This window comes from Pongo pygmaeus, chromosome 16 (assembly GCF_028885625.2).
Source record: "Pongo pygmaeus isolate AG05252 chromosome 16, NHGRI_mPonPyg2-v2.0_pri, whole genome shotgun sequence".
Classification (NCBI taxonomy): Eukaryota; Metazoa; Chordata; class Mammalia; order Primates; family Hominidae; genus Pongo; species Pongo pygmaeus.
The window spans coordinates 26,738,888-26,756,509 of record NC_072389.2 but is presented as its reverse complement, the minus strand read 5'-3'; the positions used below and the strand labels follow the sequence as shown (position 1 = coordinate 26,756,509).

The window sequence follows — 17,622 nt, the reverse complement described above, 5'->3', positions numbered from 1 at the left end:
ACCACGCCCCGACAATTTTTTGTATTTTTTTGTAGAGACGGGGTTTCACCGTGTTAGCCAGGATGGTCTCGATCTCCTGACCTCATGATCTGCCCACCTTGGCCTCCCAAAATGCTGGGATTACAGGCGTCAGCCACTGTGCCCAGCCCTGATTCTATATTATAGTGAGTTGTACAATTATTTCCTTATATGTTACAATGTAATAATAATAGAAATAAAATGCACAATAAATGCAATGTCCTTGAATCATCCCAAAATCATCTCCCACAACCTTGTCTGTGGAAAAATTGTCTTCTGCAAAACTGGTTCCTGATGCCAAAAAGTTTGGGGACTGCTGGCATAAGTGGTCTCATATAGTATTTGTCCTTTTGTGCCTGGCTTATTTCACTTAGCATAATGTCTTTAACGTTCATCCATGTTGTAGCATGTGCCAGAATTTCATTTGTTTTTAAGGCTGAATAATATTCCCTTGTATGTATTTAATACACCTTGTTATCTTTTCATCTGTTGATGAATGCTTGGGTTGCATCCACCTGTTGGCTATTGTGAATAGTTTTGCATTGCCTGTCTTTCTCATGATCGCCATCCTATTTCACATCTAGCAGGTGTGAGATTCCATTGATTGATTGATTGATTGAGACAGGGTCTGACTGTTGCCCAGTCTGGAGTGCAGTGGCATGATCTTGGCTCACTGCAACCTCCATCTCCCAGGCTCAAGCAATTCTTCTGCCTCAGCCTCAGCCTTCCGAGTAGCTGGGATTATAGGCATGCACCACTACCAGCTGGCTAATTTTTGTATTTTTAGTAGAGACGGGGTTTCACCATGTTGGCCATGCTGGTCTCGAACTCCTGACCTCAAATGATCCACTTGTCTCCGCCTCCCAAAGTATTTGGATTACAGGTGTGAGTCACTGCGCCCAGCTAGTAGGTGTGAATTTCTATGTCTTAGTGGTTTTGATTTGCATTTACGTGATGGCTAATGTTGTTGAGTATCTTTTTATGTGTTTATTGGCCATTTGTCTATTTTCTTTGGGGAAATATTTATTCCAAAATTTAACCTATTTTTAAGTGGGTTATGTATCTCTTTATTATTTCGTTGTAAGAATTTTTTTACATATTCTAGATAGGAGTTATAACAATTTTCTCCCTTTTTCTGGATTGTCTTTTTTTCTTTCTTGATGGTGTCCTTTGAAGCACAAAGATTTTAAATTTTGATATAGTCCAATTTATCTTTCTTCATTTGTGTTTTTTTGCTCCTTGTGCTTTTGGTGTAATATCTAAAAAAACATTGCTACACCAAGGTCACAAAGGTTTCTGTCTATGTTTTTTTCTATGAGTTTTATAGTTTTGTCAATATCTCTTATATTGAGCTCTTTTATCCATTTGAGTTAATTTTTGCATGTGGCATGAAGTAGGGGGTATAGCTTCATTGTTTGCACCTAGACATCCAGTTATCTCAGAACTATCTGTTGAAAAGCTTATTCTTTCCCCATTGAATTGTCTTGGAACCCTTACTGAAGATCAATTGACTGTATATGTGAAAGTTTATTTCTGGATTCTATTCTTTCATCTCTTCATCTGTCCTTATACCAGTAGCACACTCTTGATTACTGTAGCTGTTTAGTAAGCTTTGAAATCAGAAAGTATGAATCCTCCAGAAAGTTTTTTAAGGTGGGTTTAGCTGTTCTGGGTCACTTGCATTTCCATATGAATTTTAGGATCAGCTTGTCAGTTTCTGCAAAGGAGCCAGCTGGGATTTTAATCAGAGTTGCATTGACTATGTAGATGAACTTAGGAAGTACTGCCATTTTAACAATATTAAGTTTTCCTCCATGAACACAGGATGTATTTGTACTTATTTAGGTCTTACTTTAATTTCTTTCAATCATAGTTGTGTTGAATGCAGACCTACTTTGAATTAATTCTAAGTTATTTTTATGCTACTTATTGCTTGACAAATATAATTGCTTTTAGTTTTTAACTAGTTTTGATGTAATGTGAAGTGTATTTGGACCATGTGAAGCTTATTTCTGCTTTGAACTTTAGTATAAATAGGTTATAATAAAATCTCACTGTGCTAATTTTTTGGTTATGTGAAATAGAAAATCAATGTAAATTTAAAAATTTATTCTGGGCCGGGCACGGTGGCTCACACCTGTAATCCAAGCACTGAGGGAGACTGAGGAGGGCAAATCACAAGGTCAGGAGATGGAGACCATCCTGGCTAACACAGTGAAACCCCATCTCTACTAAAGATACAAAAAATTAGCTGGGTGTGGTGGTGGGCGCCTGTAGTCCCAGCTACACAAGAGGCTGAGGCAGGAGAATGGTGTGAACCTGGGAGGTGGAGGTTGCGGTGAGGCGAGATCGCGCCACTGCACTCCAGCCTGGGCGACAGAGTTAGACTCCATCTCAAAAAAAAAAAAAAAAAAAAAAAAAAAATTCATTCTGAAATGCCATAGATGTTGAAGCTCTTCTGGCAGATGGTTATAAAGAGGAATATATAATCATTCTATTGAGAAAATATAATCAATAATGTGAATACCTAAGGTAGTTTATTTTACATATATATCTCAGTATTTATTTATTTTTGAGACAGAGCGTCACTCCTGTCACCCAGGGTGGAGTGGAGTGGCAGGATCATGGCTCATTGCAGCCTGAACTTCTTGGGCTTAGGTGAGTCTCTCATCTCAGCCTCCTGAGTAGCTGCGACTACAGGTGTGCGCCACCATGCATGGCTAATTTTTTGTATTTTTCGTAGAGGTTTCCCCATGTTGCCCAGGCTAGTCTCAGACTCCTGGACTCATGTGATCTGCCCGCCTTGGCCTCCCAAAGAGCTGGGATTACAGGTGTGAGCCACTGTGTTGGCCTTATGTTTTATAATTTTTAAATGATACTTTTTATTCTATTACAAAACATATATAATTGTAAAAAACTTGTAAAATATAAAAGAGGAAAAAGACAATAGAAAAATTGTTTACGATGAAATTCCCAGTTAAACAGCGATTACATTTTTTTTTTTAAAAGCCTGTTGCTCAGGCTGGAGTGCAGTGGCATGATCATAGTTCACTGTAACCTCATACATCTCATACATTTTGATATCATTACTTCTGTTTTTATACATAATGTGTTCACTTTGAAAGAAGAGATTATAATTTTATAATGATTATTTTCGTTTAATGATCATGATCTCATTGCAATTATTGATCATTTAGTTTATTCCTGAACATTTTGTTATATATATTTTTGCTGTTGTGAGTGGGCTATTTCTTATAACTTGGCATTTGTGCCTACATTCAATTTACCTATAGGAAATTAATTTTTGCATATAATTTTTTTAATTGGTGCAGTGGCACAATCTCAACTCACTGCAACCTCCGCTTCCTGGGTTCAAGTGATTCTCCTGTCTCAGCCTCCTGAATAGCTGGGATTACAGGTGCATGCCACCACCCCCAGCTAATTTTTGTATTTTTAGTAGAGATAGTGTTTCACCATGTTGGTCAGGCTGGTCTTGAACTCCTGACATTGTGATCTGCCCACCTCAGCCTCCCAAAGTGCTGGGATTACAAGCTTGAGCCACCGTGCCCAGCCTGTTTGTATGTTTTCTTATATCTTTCATCTGAGTTGCAAGGGGCACATTGGGTTTCCAGGAATTTTCTTAGCTAACTCTGTTCCTTTATCTTTTAAGGTTCTTAAGCATAAATCCTCTTTTTTTTTTTTTTTTCTGATGGGAAATACTGGGGCATAGCCCTAGGAATACAAATTATGTTTAAATAGAGCACAAAGTACCATCTCAAAGGAATAACTGATGGTGAATGGTGATTCATTTTATTATGTATCAACTCTTACGAGGCTTAATAAATAATTGAGGTTTAACACTTAGGTAACCGTTCTGTATTTAAGTCTGAAAATTTTTTTATGTTACAGTTTCAACTTCACATTGAATATTCTGTAAAGCAGAAATAAATTGATTAGCATTCTATGAATGAAAAATAAAGCCATGGGTCGGGTGCAGTGGCTCACACCTATAATCCCAGCACTTTGGGAGGCCGAGGCAGTCGGATCACCTAAGGCCAGGAGTTTGAGACCAGCCTGGCCAACGTGGTGAAACCTCGTCCCAGCTACTCAAGAGGCAGAGCCAGGAGAATGACTTGAACCCAGGAGACGGTGGTTCTGGTGAGCCAAGATCGTGCCACTGCACTCTAGCCTGGTGACAGAGCAAGACTCTGTCTCAAAAAAAAAAAAAATTAGCTGGGCATGGTGGCGTGCACCCATAATTCCACTACTTAGGAGGCTGAGGCAGGAGAATCACTTGAACCCGGGAGACAGAGGTTGCAGTGAGCCAGGGTTGCACCACTGCCTTCCAGCCTATGTGACAGAGTGAGACTCCATCCCTAAAAAAACAAAACAAAACAAAACAAAAAAAACCCATGCTGATAATCGAAAAACCAGTTTGCCTCATCACAGTTTAGAACATTGAATTGTAAAGATCTTTTTTCTAGTCCTGGCCAGGCTTAATGGTAACATGAGCAATTCAGTTACTTTCTCAGAGTTTTATATTTCTATCTGTAAAATGGAAATGATGGTATGTACAGTTTAGGATTTTTGTGAAAATTAAGTGAGACTGCAACTGTCTTGAATAGCAGTTGAAGTACATTGATATAGGTGACATTTTACAGTGGTGTCTTCCTCAGCATCTTGTTAGTTCAGTGTTTTAAAGCTCTATATTAGTCACAGAAACAAAGTCTAATTTTTGTTCTTTTGTTCTCATTTCAGATTACAAGTGGACACCTGAGTCAGCAGGACCTGGAATCCCAGATGAGAGAGAGCTTATCTACATGGACTCAGATCTTGTTGTCACCCCCATTAATGACAATCCAAGGGTACAGAAAGCACTCTAACAACTGAGTTGTAGACTTTACTGAGATCTGAAATCTGCATGAGATTTTCATTCAGAATATTATTTACTGTCTAATCTTTCCTTTTCTCTTGTCTGCTTCTGTTTCATTTGTGCTGCATGTCTGCATTTCCAGGTCCCGCTCTGTCTGCAACGCTTTCCTCTGCCTTCACTTCCACTTCACTGGAGTTCTAAGTTTTCTCCCCTCTGTTTTGAATGAGTCAGCTCTGCCTCTCAATACTGCTTTCTTCCACATGCCACGGAGGGGTTGCCAGCCTCTTGACCTCAGACCTTAGCTCTCAGTCCCATCGTTTCTCCATCTGCACTAATGTGAATCACTCTAAGTATTCTAGTCTCTGACGTATTTTGAAGGCAGAAGCAGTCAGAGGGCACTGCTCACCAGGCTGGGCTGGGCAGGCAGATCACACGGAAGCCCTGCCCTCTCACAGGTTGTTAAGACTGCATGGGAGATGGTGAGGAGACACTATGGGAGCTGGAGGAGTCACGGTTCACAATGTACTTCTAAACCACTGTGAGTTTTTTTGCTTCTTGCCTTTTGGAATATAATACTTTATTGCTAGGGGAAAATGAGTATTTACTTTAAAAAACAGATGCATTTCTAAGTCCCTGTGTTTTGTCTTGACTTCCAACTCCACAACATACATTCCACTACTTACTCTCTATTTTAATTTTCCTGCTTCTGTTACTTTTTTTTTTTGAGATAGAGTCTCCCTCTGTCACCCAGGCTGGAATGCAGTGGTGTGATTTTGGCTCACTGCAAGCTCCGCCTCCTGGGTTCACACCATTCTCCTGCCTCAGCCTCCAGAGTAGCTGGGACTACAGGCGCCCACCACCACACCCAGCTAATTTTTTGTATTTTTAGTAGAGACAGGGTTTCACCATGTTAGCCAGGATGGTCTTGATCTCCTGACCTCGTGATCTGCCCGCCTCCACCTCCCAAAGTGCTGGGATCACAGGTGTAAGCCACCACGCCCAGCCTTCTTTTTCTTTTTTAAATCTCTTTTTCTGTATTAATTCATGACTGTCTTTTCGTATCTCATTGGGAACAATACTGTGGTTTATACCAAAGGGTTCTTGGATTCATGTTTATTTTCTAGACAGACAGCATTTTATATAGATTATTTAGCTATTTTTCATAATGGAGCTAATCCTTTTTGTGAGTTCATATGTGTGGCAGAGTAACTTTATTATGCTAAGTTTGATGTGCATTGGTGCATTTTCAAAGTGGGTTTTCTAGAACAATTTGTGATATCTTTCCCAGGGGTGTCCAGTCTTTTGGCTTTCCTGGGCGGCACTGGAAGAAGAATTGTCTTGGGTCACACATAAAATACACTAACGATAGCTGATAAACTAAAACACAAACAAACAAAATTGCAAAAAACATCTTACAATGTTTTAAGAAAGTTTAGGAATTTGTGTTGGGCCACATTCAAAGCCGCCTTGGGCCGCATGAAGCCCATGGGCTGTGGGTTGCACAAGCTTGCCTTAGACGATATTCTTTGTTTCTTTTTTTCCTCTTATAACCATATTTGATAGTTTATGGGAAGCCTTAGTCAGTGGACATTTTTGTGTTTAACTTTTAATTTTAAACTACTTTTAGTCTTAGAGAGAAGGTTAAAAAATAGTTGAGAGTTCCTGTATACGTTTTGCCCAGCTGCTCTTAATGTTCACATCTTATAGGTCTATAGTATAGTTAACAACACCTGGGAATTAGCATTGGTATAGTGCTAGTCAGGCAGGATAATCCTTACCTGTTCCTCCTTTTGGAGGGCAGTAGAATGTGGTAGTTGGAGTTGCATCATACTTGATTCATATCTCTGTATAATGATGTCATGCAATACCCTGATTGCTCCTTTTGAATTCTTTCTGAAAAAGGAAAAATAAAACATGAGTATAGTGCTGTTAACTAAACTACCAAATTTATTTGAATTCTACCAGTTGCCTCTAATGTCCTTTTTTTTTTGTTGTTCAGGATCCCACATTACAGTTAGTTGTTATGCCTCCCTAGTCTCGTATAGTCTGCCGTAGTCTTTCATGGTTTTGTCAGAATTTCTCAGACTTTTCTTGCCTTTCATGACCTTGACAGTTTGTCTTTTTTTTTTTTTTTTTTTTGAGATGAAGTCTCACTCTGTCACCCAGGCTGGAGTGTCGTGGTGTGATCTCAGCTCCCTGCAACCTCTGCCGACCGGGTTCAAGCTATTCTCCTGCCTCAGCCTCCTGAGTAGCTAGGATTACAGGTGCCTGCCACTGCGCATGGCTAAGTTTTGTAGTTTTAGTAGAGATGGGATTTTACCATGTTGGCCATGCTGGTCTTGAACTCCTGACCTCATGATTCACCTGCCTAGGCCTCCCAAAGTTCTGGGATTACAGATGTGAGCCACCGCACCTGGCCTTTGTATGTTTTTGTAATACAGGTTATAAAACGTATGACTCAAGTCCTTGACACTTTGAAGAGTAACTGGTTCAGTGTTTTGAAGAATGTCCCTTAATTTAGGCTTATCTAAGGGTTTCTCATGATTAGAATGAGATTATTAATTTGGATTATGAGATTAGAATGAGAATATGCATTTTAGTAAGAATACTACCGTAAATACGGTAATGCTGGTTACTTAATTGGTAAAGGTTTTAAAAATACTACATATAGAAATTTTGCAGGAGTTAGGTATAGAAATGATGGTTGAATTTTTAACTAAAAGTCTCAAGATGCAGTATCTGGCCATCCTAAGCTCATGGATCCAACTACATGGTTTCTTCACATTTCTCAAATAAATTGTGCACTTTCCAGTTCATGCTATTATGGCTTCCTTGAATGGTGTCTTCTCTGATATAACCATAAAGTTCTAACCATTCTTCAAGACCTCAACCCACCCCCTACCTCTTCTGTAAACCCGGTCTCAACTATATCAAGTAAAGTGCTTGCTGTATTCTCTAAACTACTATTTACAAAAAAATTCTTTCTGTCCAGGGTTTTGTCTGTAGTTATGTCCTACCTCTTTTCAATTGTGAAATATTTTGTTGTTTATCAAATGTTTGTCTCATCTTCCCAACCAGAATGTCAGCTCTCTGAAAATAGGATTGTGTGTTTTATATTTTTGTATCCCCCTTAACCCTTGACATAGAGCCTTACCTTGGCAGGTACCCAATAGATATTTGTTGAATGACTGAATTTCTAATTAGAGGTAAATTATCTAAAGAGTAAGCCAAGATAGGGGTGAATTTTTTCTTTGAGGCTGTATTTTATTACAGATATCAATTGAAATTATTTTAGAAAATAAATTATTATCTATATATGTATGTTTTAATCTGAAAAGGCATCGTTCTTATTCTTTTTGGTAACAAATTTTACACATTCTTTTTTTGTCCTCATTGATTTATTATTTGATATAAGGGACATATAAGGAGACAGATATCCATCTTAAAAATTGTCTCAAAAGTTTTTTTTTTTTAACCACAGGTAATGAAAAAACCACCATCAGTTAAATTTGATCCAAAAATATTGCATCTACCAGCATTTTCAGGTAAGATCATAAAGGAGTTATCGAACATGTAGACTCTTTGTATACAGATACAAATGTGAAATTTATTCAGAAATGGAATATTTGTATGTGAATAACTAAATTTTTTTTGTCTTGACAGTTGGTTATATTCTTGGAGCAGTGTTAATGTGAATTGTAAATAATCTGTAATTCATTTGTGCCAGCTGTGGACATTTCTCAGCTGAGTCTGGGCTGTCCTGTCCTCTTGTGTGTGGGGAGGTTCCTATAGATCTGGGCAAGTTTTCCTGTAGAGTGGGTTGGGGGAGGGTCTCCTCCCTTCCCTTCATAGAGCTGGTTGAATTTCCACCATTTATGGCAGGTGTAGGTGCACAGGGTTGGGGACAACAAGGAAAGATTGGGATTCTATTGGTGGGACCAGAACATTTGAGAATGGGACTAGGTGTTTCATGACTGTGGAGATGGTGTGGTAGTGGAGATACTTAAGGGATAATTATTACATTTCTGTTGAGCTAATGAAAATCTTATTTAGGGTGAAAGTCAGAAATTTTTACATACCTTAAACTTTTTTTTTGTTTGTTTGTTTAACAAATTATATTTTAAGCTGTTGAACTCAATTTGGGGAAAATTATTCATTGTGGCTAGAGTAGAATCTATGATTTGAAGTAAATTTAAAATATATTTAGGTTTCAATAAACCAGCTAAGGGTTTATATCAGTCAACTTAATTACCGATAAAAACAACCAGAAAAACCTGTGGAGAAGGACGTTTAAAGACCAAAGTGAAGCCAAATATTAATAATAGTGCTTTCATTGCCAAGTAGGTCTATTTATGCAAACCTAGAGAATTATTACCGGGAAATACTATTTCCTTTTTCTTCTTTGAGTTATTTGGGAAATTATATTTATAATATGTTTTGTCTAAAGATTGAGATCAGCCAAAAATATGTTAATTTTAGGGGGTATCACATTTCCTAGATTTTGCCCTTTTTTTGTATATGGATTTGGAGGTAGGCATTTCAGGTGATTTTAGCTATCATGTTTTCCTCATCATTTTTTACAGTAATTTTATTGGAACTTTTTAATAACTGTGGGATTTGTGCTTTTTGCAATATTTGCGGGTTGATTTATTTATACAAAGGCTCTTTTGTCTTTTACTCCAGTTGTATTCAACTTTACATTTTGTTATAGTCTAGGTTGTGGGACAATTCTGCTTTAGACATCTGCTTGGTTTGAAAGCATAGTTTTCCATTGAAGTGGTTAAAAAGTTTCCATGGATAGATAAAGAGATGGGAAATATAGAAGGACAAATAGAAGTAGTGTCATCTTTGGAGTATTTTTGGTTTTGACAGTGTCGTGTTTTCTTTGTCCTCATCTTAGCTGTCATAATTCTGTGTTTATTTCTCATGTAGTGTTTCCAGTAGTTGTCTTTCTCATCATTCATACTTCTGTTATTTTCTTTCCTTGGCAGTGGATAAGTTATAATTTCTGAAAGACCAAGATTGGAATGACTTTTTTGCAACAAGTGTGCTCACAGATCGACTCCATTGCGAAGAGCTCGAGGACCTCCTGAGCCAAGCTTAATCTCCTTTGCTGTTTGTGCGTGGTGGCTGGTCACCAGGAGGTGGCCACCAGGCTCCTCCATTCCCCACTGGTAGGCCTCTGTGATGTGACTTATGCATTTAAATTTATGTTTTTTAGAGGCTCAAACAAGTGCTAAAATAGCAATTTGATTTAACTACCATGAAAAAACTGATTTATCATGATTTTAGGTTTATGGAAATTATCCTCTGCTTAATCCTTAGGTCTTACAGTAGATGAGAGTAGATGGTGATTTTGAACTTTCTGTTGTTGTTGTTGTTGTTGCTTGTAATACTCAGATTTCCATTTTATGTTAACTTGTAAGATTTTAAAAAAATATATAGGCTGAGGCAGGAAAATGGCGTGAACCCCGGTGGGGGGCTGAGCCTGCAGTGAGCCAAGATTGTGCCACTGCACTCCAGCCTGGGCGACAGCGAGACTCCGTCTTAAAAAAAAAAAAAATATATATATATATATATGAAATTGGGCCAGGTGCAGTGGCTCATGCCTGTAATCCCAGCACTTTGGGAGGCTGAGGTGGGTGGATCACCTGAGGTCAGCAGTTTGAAACCAGCCTGGCCAACATGGTGAAACCCCGTCTCTACGAAAAATACAAAATTAGCCTGGCATGGTGGTGCACTCCTCTAATCCCAGCTACTGGGGAGGCTGAGGCAGGAGAAACACTTGAACCTGGGAGCCAGAGGTTGCAGTGAGCTGAGATCGCGCCATTGCACTCCAGCCTGGGCAAAAAGAGCAAAGCTCCATCTCAAAAAAAAAAAAAAAAACACGTGATATCATAAGACCTTTTCCCTTCTCATCAGTGACTGGAATGAACTGCCCATGTGGAATGGGTTGTGGGTGTTGGTTCCTTTACTGGGTCATCTGGTAACCTGCAAGGTTTCTGCTGTGACCTTGAAGGAAGACATCAATCCTCTAAGAAATTTTTTTCCTATCCTCTGGGAATATTACTTTTTGGACTATCTTGGTCCATTGGTAAGCTCATGGGAATTTGTCAGAGTTTTTTTTTGTTTTTTGTTTCTTTTGGCTCATGTTTAGCATCGGTTGGCAGAGTGTTTGGAGTCATCCTCAGAAAGGAATTATGGTGGTTCAGAGGTGTTTTCTGTAGTGGGCCCTCATTTGGGAATTGGCTTGAAAGAATTTAAGTTCATTTGCTTCCAGGATATTATTAAGTTTACTTTTTTCTATAGTTGGTGTGTGTCTATCAGGTAAGGGCAGTCATTTAGAGAATATAAAGTGTTAGGAGAAACTAAAAGTACTGTTCTTCGTTTTTATTTTAATCTTATTCATATACAAGTGCCTTTGTAATTTCATAAATATCACTTTTGGTGTACAGTATAAATTTCCTTTTTATGAAGATCTGAGCTGTTAACTTTGCTGTCACTTTCTGTGTTTCGTGACTTAAATATTTTAATTTTTTCTTTTTTTACACTTACATTTTTTATTCTAGTTCCAATTGCTAATCCAGCATTCGCAGATAGCTCTAAACTGCGATATGTAAGTAACATTTATATTTAAAAATTTTTTTTCATGACTTTATTAAGTAGTTACAGCATACATACTTATCAAAAGCAGAGTCCCAAATAATTATCATAAATTTTTCTGACATAATGATGACTCTACTCATAGGCAATTTTTATGGGCATTCCAATTATAAATTCTAGAATATTTAAAAATAGCCCTTCTCCTAATATACAATGCTGGGATTATCTAAGCTACTCCTGGAAACTTTATTAAGTGTTCTTGTTTTTTTATTTTCATAGGGACAAGGTCTCTCACTATGTTGCCCAAGTTGGTTTTGAACTCCTGGGCTCAAGTGATTCTCCCATCTCTGACTCCCAAAGTATTAGGATTACAGGTGTGAGCCACTGCGCCAGGCTGTTAACTGTTTTGAGTATTGGTTATAAAATACTTCAACCCTGATCCCTGTGTATTAATTTAGTTATACTTCCTCAAAATTTCCCTTGGCCATGCTTATCTGTCCCTCATGTAGCATGTAGCTTCCCTATGATGTTATTTATAATCTAATGAGATTATGATTTATAAACTCCCAATGGAAGGAAGTGTCCTTGCTTTTTATAGAAGTGACATACCAGGTAGAAAGCACCATAGATCAAGTGTTAGAAGGCTCTGGGTTCCGGTTGCCTATAAGACTCAGACAAATGATTATCTTTTTCTCATTCTCTGTTTCCTGGGGAGGGTGGGTGGAACAAGGAAATGGCATAGGTTTAGGATTCAGACAGACCTGGGTGTGGATCAAAGATCTGCTTTCTGGGCCAATTACTTTAATTGCTGAGCCGCAGTTTCCTCATCTATAAAATTGGGATGGGGATGAGATAACCACTTCATAGATTTTTGGTAATTATTCCACTTTGAATGAGGTAAATATATGAGATACTTTATATAGTGCCTGATTCTTAGTGGGTATTTCATTTACAGTGGGGTTGGGGTTGTAGAAGTTGCAGTTATTATCATGAAGCTTGCTTATCTCATGATTGTTAGGACAAGCACATGAAAAATCGGAGGTGAAAGGATTTTGTGAATTGTGGCAGTAGTATAATAATTATTCTTCTATGCTGGTAAAATATGGGTGAAACAATAGGAGTTTAGAAAATGCTTAATAATAAGGGTAATTCTTATTATACATCTTGTAATGTTACTGTCCCAAAGTAAAATCTGGTAATAGAAAGTAGGATTTAATACTTTGAGCATTTAATACTTTGAGAAGGCTGATGGTATGCTCATTAAAAATGAATCAATGAAATATTTATTTAAACACTTTTATTTAAAACGTGTTATATCTTTGAATGGGGTGCCCCCTGCTAACATTTTCAAACAGATATCCCAAATCATTTCCAAGTACAGTTATCCCTCTGTATCAGCCCGGAGACTGGTTCTAGTATCCCCTTGGATACCAAAATTCACACATACTATTTTTCCTCTGCTTTTAATGAAGTTTGATTGTAAAACTGTTTTAATTTGAATAAAATGATACTGAGGTAGACAATTTCTCTGGTAGGAATCTTCTTTTATTCTCCTTCATTCAAAGCCACTTCTAGTGAGGTTTTCTCTGATCTCAGGTTATATTACCTTCATAGCATATGATAAAGGGTCCTTAACTTAGTCTGGGAGATAATTATTATTGAAGTAGGTATATTTATTTCTTAGTTTTGTTTTTCCTATAAAAATTAGAATCACATGATATAATTTTATGTTTGTTTTCCCCCATAACACATATATTATGTATTTTTAATGTTATTAACATTTAAAAATAAAATACATAATAATTAAGGTAAACTTTTTATATGTTGTGAATATCTGATCATTTTGCTTACTAATTTTGGATAGTATTATAATGTTGGAAACAACATTGCGATGAACATTTTTGAGATTAAATCTTTGTGCCCGCTTTTTCTTTTTCCCTTTAGGGAAGATTCATAGAATTAGAACAAATTAGAACAAATGGATAGAAGGCAGTAAATATCATTGTGACTTCTGAAAAATTGCTGAAGTGCTCAAATAAATTGTGTCAATATATAATCCCAGTCAATGTGTTTAAAATGCCTTTTGTTAGAACTTCCAACATTGAGTATTTATCAAATTGTATATCCTTCTATCCTTGCCAATCAACTTTGTGAGGTATAATTCATATATAGTAATAGTGTAATACTGTAATTTTTAAAATGTGTTAATTGTAAATTATGCATAATTTAAAATGTTCCATTTTAGCCATTTTTATGTGTACAGTGGCATTTAGTTCATTCCCATTGTTGTATAACCATCACCACTATTCATTTCCAGAACTTTTTCACCATCTTAAACAGAAGCTCTTTACCCATTAAACGGTAACTTTCCCTTTCCCTTCCCCAGTCCTGGTGACCTGTACTCTACTTATTCTATCTTGGTGAATTTGCTTATGGTGAGTACCTCATATTGCTACCAAAACATCAAGGAGTTTGGTCTAGGTCCTGTTGCTCACAGCACAGAAAGCCAATCACGGAGACGATGAGTGTTGCTAGGGAAGAAGGCTTCAACTGGGTGCTGCAGCTAAGGAGATGGGAGATCAATCTCAAATTTGTCACCTCAACTGACTAAAACCAGAGGTTTATTTAGCAGGGAAGAAATGTAACCATGTATGGGAAAACAGGAGTTAGGGAAGGGTGGGGAAGAGAAGTTGGTCGACAGGAAGCAGGTAGTTGGTTAGGCAATTGTGATGAGTGAGGTGGTCTGGTGTCTTATGGTCCAGATGTGGTGATCTGGTAAGTTTCAGTTCCTTGATAACTATCTGGGAGGCCTGATGGTTGGTTTCCCAACAAAGGAATTCAGATAAGACAAATGTAACTTTCTCAAGTTTTAAGACTGGGAGGCTCAATTTCTATCTTTATTTTAAAAGACTGTAAGCATCAGTTCTATAGGACAATTGGGCTGCATTCATTTACAAGTTTCATCCATGTTGCAACTAACGTGTCAGCATTTCATTCCTTTTTAAGGCTGAATCATATCCCTTTGTATGTATATACCACAGTTTGTTTATTTTTTCATCTGTTGTTGGGCACTGGCTTGTTTATATCTTTTGGCTATTGTGAACAATGCTGCTATGAACATTAGTGTTTTCTGTTTTTGTTTTTTGCTGACAGCTATCCCTATGGGTGTGAAGTAGTATCTCATGGTTTTGATTTGTATTTTGTGACTAGTGATGTTGAACATCTTTTTGTTTGATTGTTGGCTATTTGGAGAAAGGTCTAATCAAGTCATTTGCCAATTTTTATATTGAGTTTTATGTTGTTGAGTTGTAGGTATTTTTTATATATTCTAGATATTAACCCCGTGTCAGATAAGTGATTGCAAATATATTCTCTCATTACACTGGTTGCTTTTTACTGTGGCAAGTGCCTTTTTGAGATATGAATTTAGGAAGAATTTTTCTATTTTTTAAATAAGAGTTTTATACTTGAATAAGGTAAAGTAAATGCTCATCCATCATTAATTTTTTAATAAAAACACAGTTTTCCTGTTTCTTTGCTGTAGTTCTCCTCTTCGTTGATTATATTTTATCATTGGATAGGGTTTTTTTGTTGTTTGAGACGGAGTCTCGCTCTGTCGCCAAGGCTGGAGTGCAGTGGCGCAATCTCAGCTCACGGCAATCTCTGCTTCCTAGGTTCAAGCGATTCTTCTGTGTCTGCCTGCCGAGTAGCTGGGATTACAGGCACCTGCCATCATGCCTGGCAATTTTTGTATTTTTGTAGAGACGGGGTTTCACCGTGTTGACCAGATGGTCTTGAACTCCTGACCTCAGGTGATCCACCCACTTCGGCCTCCCAAAGTGCTGGGATTATAGGCCTGAGCCACCATGCCCGGCTGGTAGATTTTTTGTTTTGCTCTCTTTTGAAGAAGACCTCTCAGTGGCTTACCTCTTTGCCATGCTTTGGTGTTTGAGCTCTCTTCCCTGTACTAACTGTAGCTCTGTAGGACTTGGGGGTCAACCTTACCTTTTTTTCCCCCGCTTTTGTGTGTCTTGTTTGAGTTAGCATTTCTTTTTATTCCAGACCTGTAGATTTTACTAGATTGTCTCTAGGAATCTCTTTTACTAATTTGCTTCAGCCTGCCTTCCTGCCATCTCTTTTTACTAATTTGCTTCTGCCTGCCTGCCTTCCTGCCTCCCTCCCTCCCTCCCTCCCTCCCTCTCTCCCTTCCTCTCTCCCCTTCTTCCCCTTCCTTCCCTTCTCCCATGCCTTCCTTCCCCTCTCCCATCCCTTCCTTCCCTTCTTTTCTTTCCATTTATATTGAGATAGAGTATTGCTCTGTCACCCAGGCTGGAGTGCAGTGAGGTAATCTTGGCTCACTGCAACCTCCACCTCCCAGGTTCAAGTGATTCTCCTGCCTCAGCCTCCTGAGTAGCTGGGATTACAGGTGTGTGCCACCATGCCCAGTTAATTTTTGTGTTTTCAGTAGAGATTGGTTTTCACCATGTTGGCCAGGCTGGTCTCGAACCCCTGACCTCAAGTGATCCACTTGCCTTGGCCTCCCAAAGTGCTGAGATTATAGGTGTAAGCCACAATGCCTATCCTCTTCACTCCTCCTTTAGCTTTTATATTACTTCTTAGATTTCTTCCTCTCTTATTTCATCCTTTTTCTGTTCCTGAAACCCCTACAGGATGGGTGTGTGGGTTTGTGTCTCTTGACTCTTTTTTCAAATTTTCTTTTGCTTTCTCACTTTCTCTTGTTTATTGAGATATAATTCACATACCATAAAATTCACCATTTTAATGTGTGCAGTTCAGTAGGTGTCAGTATACTGAAAGTTGTTCAACCATTGCCACTATCTAAATTCAGAACAGTTTTCTCACCCAGTGAAACCCAGTACCCATTCTTCTCCAACCCCTGGCAACAACTAATCTGCTTCCTGTTGGCTGATTTGCCTATTCTTCATATTTCATATAAATGGAATCATACAGTATGTGGCCTTTTGTGTCTAGCTTCTGTCACTTAGCATAATGTTTTCAAGGTTCCTCCATATTGTGGAATGTGTGAGTACTTCATTCTTTTTCTACCTGAATAATCTTTGTATGGCTGTTCCACATTTTGCTTATGTGGTCTTGATGGACATTTGGGGTTGTTTCCACATTTGGCTATTATGAATAATGGCGCTCTGAACATTTGTCCACAAGGTTTTGTGTGAACATATACAATTTTATTTCTCCTGCAGTAGTGAGATTGCTGGATAAAATGGTAACTCTGTGTTCAGCTGTTTGAAGAACTGCCAAACTCTCTTTGTTAAACTTTTATTTTAGGTTCAGGGGTACATATGCAGGTTTGCTATATAGGTAAACTCATGTTATGGGGGTTTGTTGTACGGATTATTTGGTCACCCAGGCACTAAGCTTAGTAAGGAGCAATCGTTATTTTTTCTGATGCTCTCCTTCCTCCCACCGTCCACCCTAAATAGGCCCCAGTGTCGATTGTTCCCTGTTTGTATCCATGCAAACTTTCTTCTTTTATTGCTCTCCCTTGACTTTATCTTTGAGCTCTCAAGCTTGGTATTTATCCCCACTCATTTTATTATTTAGGATTTCCAGTTAATTTTTTAATTTGAACAATCATATTTGAAAGTTTTTGTTCATGTTCTTTTTCTCTGATTGGTCCTTTTTCCTAGCTGCCTATATTTGGCGTGTACTTTTGAATTTGAGGATAAATATTAGGATTATAAAAATTCTCTTCTTGGAGCAGAATTTAGAATTAAATATTGTTATTAACGTTTAAGGCTAAACGTTAGGATTATATAATATAAGCCTGGAACCTGGACTTTGATAAAAAGGGAACAAAATTTGGATTATAAACATTGTATTCTTCTCTCTTGAACTTATAGGTCACTTCTTTTTCATCATGGTCCTGCTTTTTAACGCTGTTTATTTCTCAAATGCCTGGTGATCTCTGGTTCTTCGTTTATATTATGAATAAATGATGAAATTGATTGATATAGAAGTTGGCAATACGAGTTTGCTTTATTCTTGCCTAAGTCTCTTTCTCCAATAGCCTCTCCTGTAAAGAAAGGGCCGGTATGTGGGTAGCTGAGGCCTGTTGACTGGTAGAGTTTAATTTGGGGTTCCAGCTG

The 17,622-nt window shown here is 37.9% G+C and overlaps 1 protein-coding gene, 1 long non-coding RNA gene and 1 other non-coding gene across 3 annotated transcripts in view; 2 read left to right on the top strand and 1 right to left on the bottom strand.

Moving 5' to 3' along the window:
* Positions 1 to 17,622, bottom strand: part of LOC129014667 (putative GED domain-containing protein DNM1P46) — an 86,479-nt gene that overhangs the window by 4,314 nt on the left and 64,543 nt on the right. The gene's annotated exons all lie outside the window — the stretch shown is intronic.
* On the top strand, positions 6,647 to 6,778 carry LOC129014788 (U8 small nucleolar RNA). Its single transcript, XR_008494323.1, has one exon. It is a non-coding gene; the product is annotated as a U8 small nucleolar RNA (small nucleolar RNA).
* LOC134738396 (uncharacterized) lies at positions 8,373 to 13,017 on the top strand. The gene is made up of 4 exons (XR_010124085.1): positions 8,373 to 8,436; positions 9,883 to 10,065; positions 11,461 to 11,507; positions 12,093 to 13,017. It is a non-coding gene; the product is annotated as an uncharacterized LOC134738396 (long non-coding RNA).